Consider the following 6,200-nt stretch of genomic DNA (forward strand, 5'->3'; position numbering starts at 1 on the left):
CTGATGCTTAACTGAGCCACCCAGGCGCCCCTAGTTTTTAATGAATATTAGGAAGATAAAGAAGTATTGAAATGTGTATTATTATCCATTAAGAAATATTAAAATATGTTAAAGAGGTTTTGTATCTGATAAGGTCAAGAATTAAGAAGTTATCATAATATGATCTCTTACTCTGTCCACCCCAATTAAACTCACTAAGAATGACAAGAAGGTAGACCACAGGCCTCAAGTACAAGTCTTATGATCGGTCATTTGCAGTGATGTTTGTGAAAAGCAGAGTAACCCTAGAGAACTTGCCTCAGACAGTCCAGGTCTGGGAGCATTTTCTTGAAGTAGTTATTAACAGTGCACCCTTATTCTCAAAAGTTCCAGTCGGGATGATGTATTATTGATTCTCACTAACAGGCAGAGGATGTAAGTCAGTGTTGCTAGTGATTTACTTACCCTGCTGACCATCAGGCCACTAGGAACAGGGGCTTACTGTATACCTCATGTTGTTGTCAAACATAAATGCCTGGACTCAGACACCACACAGAACAAAAAGTACCTCTTTTCTTTTGTCACCTTTTAACACCACTCAGGTTTCACCCAGTATCTATCTAGAATCTCCCATTCCTGCCTGCACCAATAAAATTAGGCTATTAGGTTGAATTATATGGAATCCATAGGTCAATTCTGTAGGTTAGAAAGAGCAGAATATTCACAATTTCATTCTTTTTTAATGTAGAAAAGCAATTTATTCCAATATAAGCACTTGCACAGTTAGTCATGGAGAGTAACAGGCCTGCTGGTGAAACAGGTCACCCAAAATAGAGGTGGTACCAAACTAGTGGTCAAGGACTAACTCCTCACTTGGCTCTATTCCTTCCTCACTGTAGCCTTTACTTAAAGGAGTCTGAAAAACTTGGGGATACAGCCTAAGAAGAAAAATAACTACACACAATATTCCCCTTTCTGTGATTACTTTAGACCTTTGTTACTAGAAAATTCCTAAATAAAACTTAAATATAAGTCTGTGGTTTTACTGAATCAAATCCCCCAGTTCATATTTAGAAAACACCCTCTGTTTGGGTGTTGATGGTACCTATCATAGAGGGATAACCAAACACAGTCTGTGTCTCAAAACCAGTGTTAAATCAATGTCAGGATTGAGAGGGGAAAAAAGGGGGAGTCTAAAATCACAAGAAGTACAGACATATCTATGATGCTTGCCCTTCTGGATCCACTTCTTCAGGGTCTGCATCCTCATAAATGTACTCTGCCATTTGCCAAACCTGCATGATATTGTCTTCTGATACAGAAAAAAATCACCCAAGGTTCATCAGGATTCCAGGAGAAATCAGGTATCTTGGTAGCATGACCGCCATGAATAAACAATTCTGCTGGCCTGTCCTCTGAATCTTCTGGGGATTGTTCCTCTCCAATTTTACTTAAATCCCAGACATTCAGTCTCAGATCGGTACCACTGGAAGCCAAAATAGTCCCATTGTGAGGCGACCACTGACCTTGGAATATTTCATCCTATGTGATTCAAAGGAATGCAACTTAAGTTTCAGATTTCTTAGATCCCACAAGGCAACAGTCTTGTTGGCTGATCCTGTGGCAAGAATGCAGTCACTGTAAGGACTGAAAGACAGGCAGTTCACTTCGGCAGTGTGAGCATCAACTGAGTGACGTGGTTTAGAAGTACTGTTTGAACGAGTATCCCAGATCATAAGTTTCTGATCATGAGCAACTGACCCAAACAGAGACTCAAGGAGCAGATGCCAAGAAACATCTTCTGCTACTGCATACTATTACTATGCCCTGTAAAGATGGTCTTCGCATCCACAACTTCCTTTGGAACAGCACTGATGTCCCAGAGGCAGATGGTAAGTTCATCTGAAGCACTAAGTAAGTGTCCACTGAGACTTGGGTTCCAAAAGAGCCCATAGCCTTCCTTCTGATGTCCACAGAGATGCAAGTCTGGGTTGGACTCTCCAGAAGGGTCTGCTATGGAAGGATGTTTTGTATGGTCAAAACCAAGAATATCGCTGAATGCAGTCTTTGTTACAATGATGCAAGGGTTCTGGGGAATATAGTGTACCCTGTCTACTTCTCCTTCCTGGTTGATCTGGATTTCTATTTCAATTTTTCCACTAACTGAACCCGAACCTCCAAATTCTCCTTTCTCACTGTCATAGTGGGAAGCATCATGGTTAGGGAGATGCACCCTGGCTATCACAAGGTGGTTTTGCTCATCTGACATGTGTGTTCCTAGGACAAGTCGATGAATGCTGAAGTCTTTCCCTTCTGGTCTGGTTACATCTGGAAGTCACTGTGCAGTTAGGCTAGGCCACTCCAGATCATGGGTCGCCCCCAAATCGTAAAGAAAAGGTGTGGGTTTTTTTCCATACTTTGTACTCTTCGTTGATCACACCTTCTTCCTCTGCCTCATCAAATGCTGCTTCCTTGCCAGCCACAGCAGGCAGGCAAGCCAGGGGGATCCTTGGGTAGAGTATTGCTGGAGGGACGGGGAGGCTACAGACCACAATTTCATATTCTTAAGCCTCTATATCCACTTCTTGGTATTATCCTGCCATCATCATGTAGGATGTGGTTTGCTATCTTTTGTTTGTTTTTTCCCTTAAGTACATGAAGAGCATATTAGGCTGCTGAGATCCAAATTATCAAAAAGGAAAACATAAACCAAAACACAGACCTATGTTAATAGGTATCAGTAGTTGCTAAATGGGCATATAATACATCATACTTGTACTTTTGGACATTTCTTTCCTTTTATTTCAAGCCAACTTTTTATAACCTAAATCTATCCTTTTGTTTCCAAACACAATAATTGAACTTAACCATGCAACTTAGTATTGTTAATTGTATCTCTCATAATTATGAGAGGGGCTAATAGAAGGGGCCCATTCACAGAGGGCTTTGTATGTCCTGATAAAATATTGGTAATAGGGAGCCATTTAGAACTTTATGTATGCTTGAAATAAATACTTTTCCCAAATGGTCTGTCCTAAGAAGAATTCCTCCCTAAAGGACTTAGATACTAGCTTTCCTAAATGAGTAGCAAATCAGGTGCTTAGTCTGTACCTGCAAATATTCAGGTTTTTTCAATATTGTGAAGAGTGTGAAATACTAAGTGAGGCAGCTGGTGATAAAAGGGATATTTTTCTCATCAGCCAAAATGTAAGAACTGAGGGTCTTAAAATTACACTTAAACAGGTACACCTTGACCAAAAAACTGTGAGGCCAAATGACATTCTTGGATATTGGCCAAGTAAAAGCAAAATAAAAAGGCCTTCAGAGCTTGTAACTTAGACTTGAGAAGACTTCGGGATAAATGAAGATAGAAATTCCTAGTGTGGATTCTCAGTGCTGGGGCAGGGGGGAGTCGACAGTGGCAATGGTAGAGGTTGAATCTCCCACAAAGTGATCCCAGCAGAGAAGGGGGGGGTACAGAAACCAAGGCAGTGACAGAGTCAAGGCTATTTCATTCATCCCACATTTGTTTTGTGACTATTTAAATCTAGACATTTGAGATGGAGGGAAAACATGACATCCCTGAATACACAGAAATTTTACTGTGTATTTCTAATATAAATAATTTTACTGTGTAATTTCTAATATAAATAAGAGTTGTTGTTCAGTCATTCATTCACTCATTCATTCTCTTAAAGTCTTTAACCAAAGACCTGCAGGAACACAGAGGTAACTGGATAATGGGAAGATGAAGGGACATCTCATTAGAGGGTGTTGGAGAGGACTTAGAATGGGAATTGGGCTTATGTTAGGTGATTGTGAAAAAAATTCAGAGAAGCAGCTCTATATAGAATGCTGTTAAGAATTGAGGTTATTCCATGTTGGGTGTATTAATAATTTTTACCTAGAAAACAAGGAGAGCAAAGAGAGGCTAAAGCTATGATTGAAAAAAGAAACATCAATGAATCATATTAGCCAACATAGAGGATATTGGTCTATTTTTGTGGTTTGGGTAATACCATGTTTTTGCCTTGATTCATCAGGCACTGTGTGGCCTTGTCTGAGATTAGTGCTGTGTGAGATTATGCCCAATAGAAAAACACCAAGGTTTTTCTCTAAGTTCCAGGCTACCCTGAGCTCTCAGGAGCTATTTTTCTTTCTCATGTCATTTATTCAACAAACATCTATTAAACATCTTATATGTATATGCCCCTAAAGTTATAAGTATACATTTGATAGGCTCAGTCCTCAAAAAAAATAGCTGAGTTTTATAGTTACAGAATATAAATTAGAATTATATGCTGATGAAGTGGCCCCAATGAAGGAATTTTCAGGATGGTAGGGAATATGCTGTGAAGGCTCCACTGAAGAGGTAGCATTTTGCTGAATGTGGAAAGATGCATAACTTTTGAAAGTTTCAGATAAGAAAGAACGTTGTGGGCAGAAGTAGCAACTGAGAAAGTCCTCATTGATGAGAAGCCCTCTGAGCACCAAGAGAAGTCTGAGAAAGGCCTCATGCATTAGGCTGATGAGTCAACTAACACCTTTTTACTTTCCTTTGACCATAAGGAACTATGGAAGCATTTCATACAAAGGAAATCTATGATCACATTGGTGCTTGTCTGAGTAGTTTGTAGAGTAGGGTTAAAAATATATGTAGAAGGGTATGATTGGAGAACTAAAGATCATACCAAAAGAGCCTAGTACAGAGTCTGGCACGACCTTGGTGTATCCGGATGCTCTCGCCACATGGGTTCACCTCCTGCTCCCAAGGAAGATGTCCATCCTGTGGAAGCAAGTGCTCCCAGAGAGGTGAAACTTCAATCATCGAAGAAAGACTGATTTTTTTTAAGTTTATTTATATCTGAGAGAGAGAAAGAGAGAAAGAAAGATGGAGAGACAGAGACAGAGAGAGATGGAGAGAGAGAGAGAGAGAGAGAAAGAGAGAGAGAGAGAGAGAGAGAGAGAGTCTCAAGCAGACTCCACACCATCAGCACAGAGCCTGACGTGGGACTCAAACTCATGAACCGTGAGATCATGACCTGAACCGAAATCAAGAGTCGGGACACTTAACTGACTGAGCCACCTAGGCATCCCAGAAAGTCTGTTTTTTAAGGAGACAGAAATGATTTAGTATTTTTAGTAATTTTACTTGATTCTGGAGAAGGCTAAAACAATTACGAGATCACATGTCAGTGATGAGTATTGTCTGGTTTTAAAAAGCAGTCATTCCTTCATAACTTTTCATTAAGCCACCATTAAATATAAAAATTTAAATATTCTGTCAGCAAAACATTATTAAGTGCTCAAAAGCACCAGCAAAGGAAGACATGGAAACTTCTCAAAAGGTCTAAAATAGGATGGGTTCTAATCTTTCTTGGATAATTTGAGGCATCTTGTGTGATGATAAGGAAATGAATTGGATGACCTCTCAATGTCCTTTACAGACTAGAAATTATCAGATAATGTAGTCTAATAAGTCCTTGCAGTTACCAAAATAGGAAAGGGCTTCTTTTTGATCTCTGTCATTTACTGTTTTTTTTTTTTTTTTTTCTTTCTGTAGAATTAAGGACTGATTTACTTTTAAGTTAAATTGGGTGTGAATTTTTTTAGCAAAAATTTAAGTTTTTTTTTAAATCTAAAGTTTTTAAGCAAAAAGGTTATCTATTATTTTTATTTTTTATGATTTCACAAATAATACATCCTTATTTTGGAAGGACACTGAAAATACAGTAATTTCCAAGGAAGAAAAAATATCACCCATAATTTCATCACCTATATATGGTTCTGTTTAATAATTTGGCATCTACTCATCTATTATATTTAATACAAGACATCACTGCAGGCCACATTCAATTCTTAGCCCTCTCTGGATTCAATTCATCCTCCAATGGCCTTATCTGAATTTCTACTCCTTCAAAAATTATTTTTTTGCTTTCCTTCTCATCACATCTGCTCTCAACTGTCTTGACAAATCAGAGTGTCTGTTAGGTGATTTTACAATTCTGTTCACCACATCTACATTGAAGGACAGTGAATACGTGGGTTGAGGAAAGACAGCATCAGTTGCTTTTTATTTATCAAATTACTTTCTCCTCCCTCAGAGCTTTATGTACCATTAAATTCAGTCCATTGAAAACTGCCCACAAAAATGTTCAAGGAATAAAATGGTACAAACAACTCAGGGAAACCACTTAGCCGTCTGGTATATAAACATCAAG

At 38.7% G+C, this 6,200-nt stretch overlaps 1 pseudogene; it reads right to left on the bottom strand.

The window, feature by feature from the left end:
• Positions 1-1,199: 1,199 nt before the first annotated feature.
• Positions 1,200-4,807, bottom strand: LOC112865695 (histone-binding protein RBBP4 pseudogene; annotated as a pseudogene).
• Between the last annotated feature and the right edge of the window lie 1,393 nt (positions 4,808-6,200).

Source organism: Puma concolor, chromosome C1 (assembly GCF_028749965.1).
Source record: "Puma concolor isolate L17-30 chromosome C1, mPumCon1.1.hap2, whole genome shotgun sequence".
NCBI classification, from domain to species: domain Eukaryota; kingdom Metazoa; phylum Chordata; class Mammalia; order Carnivora; family Felidae; genus Puma; species Puma concolor.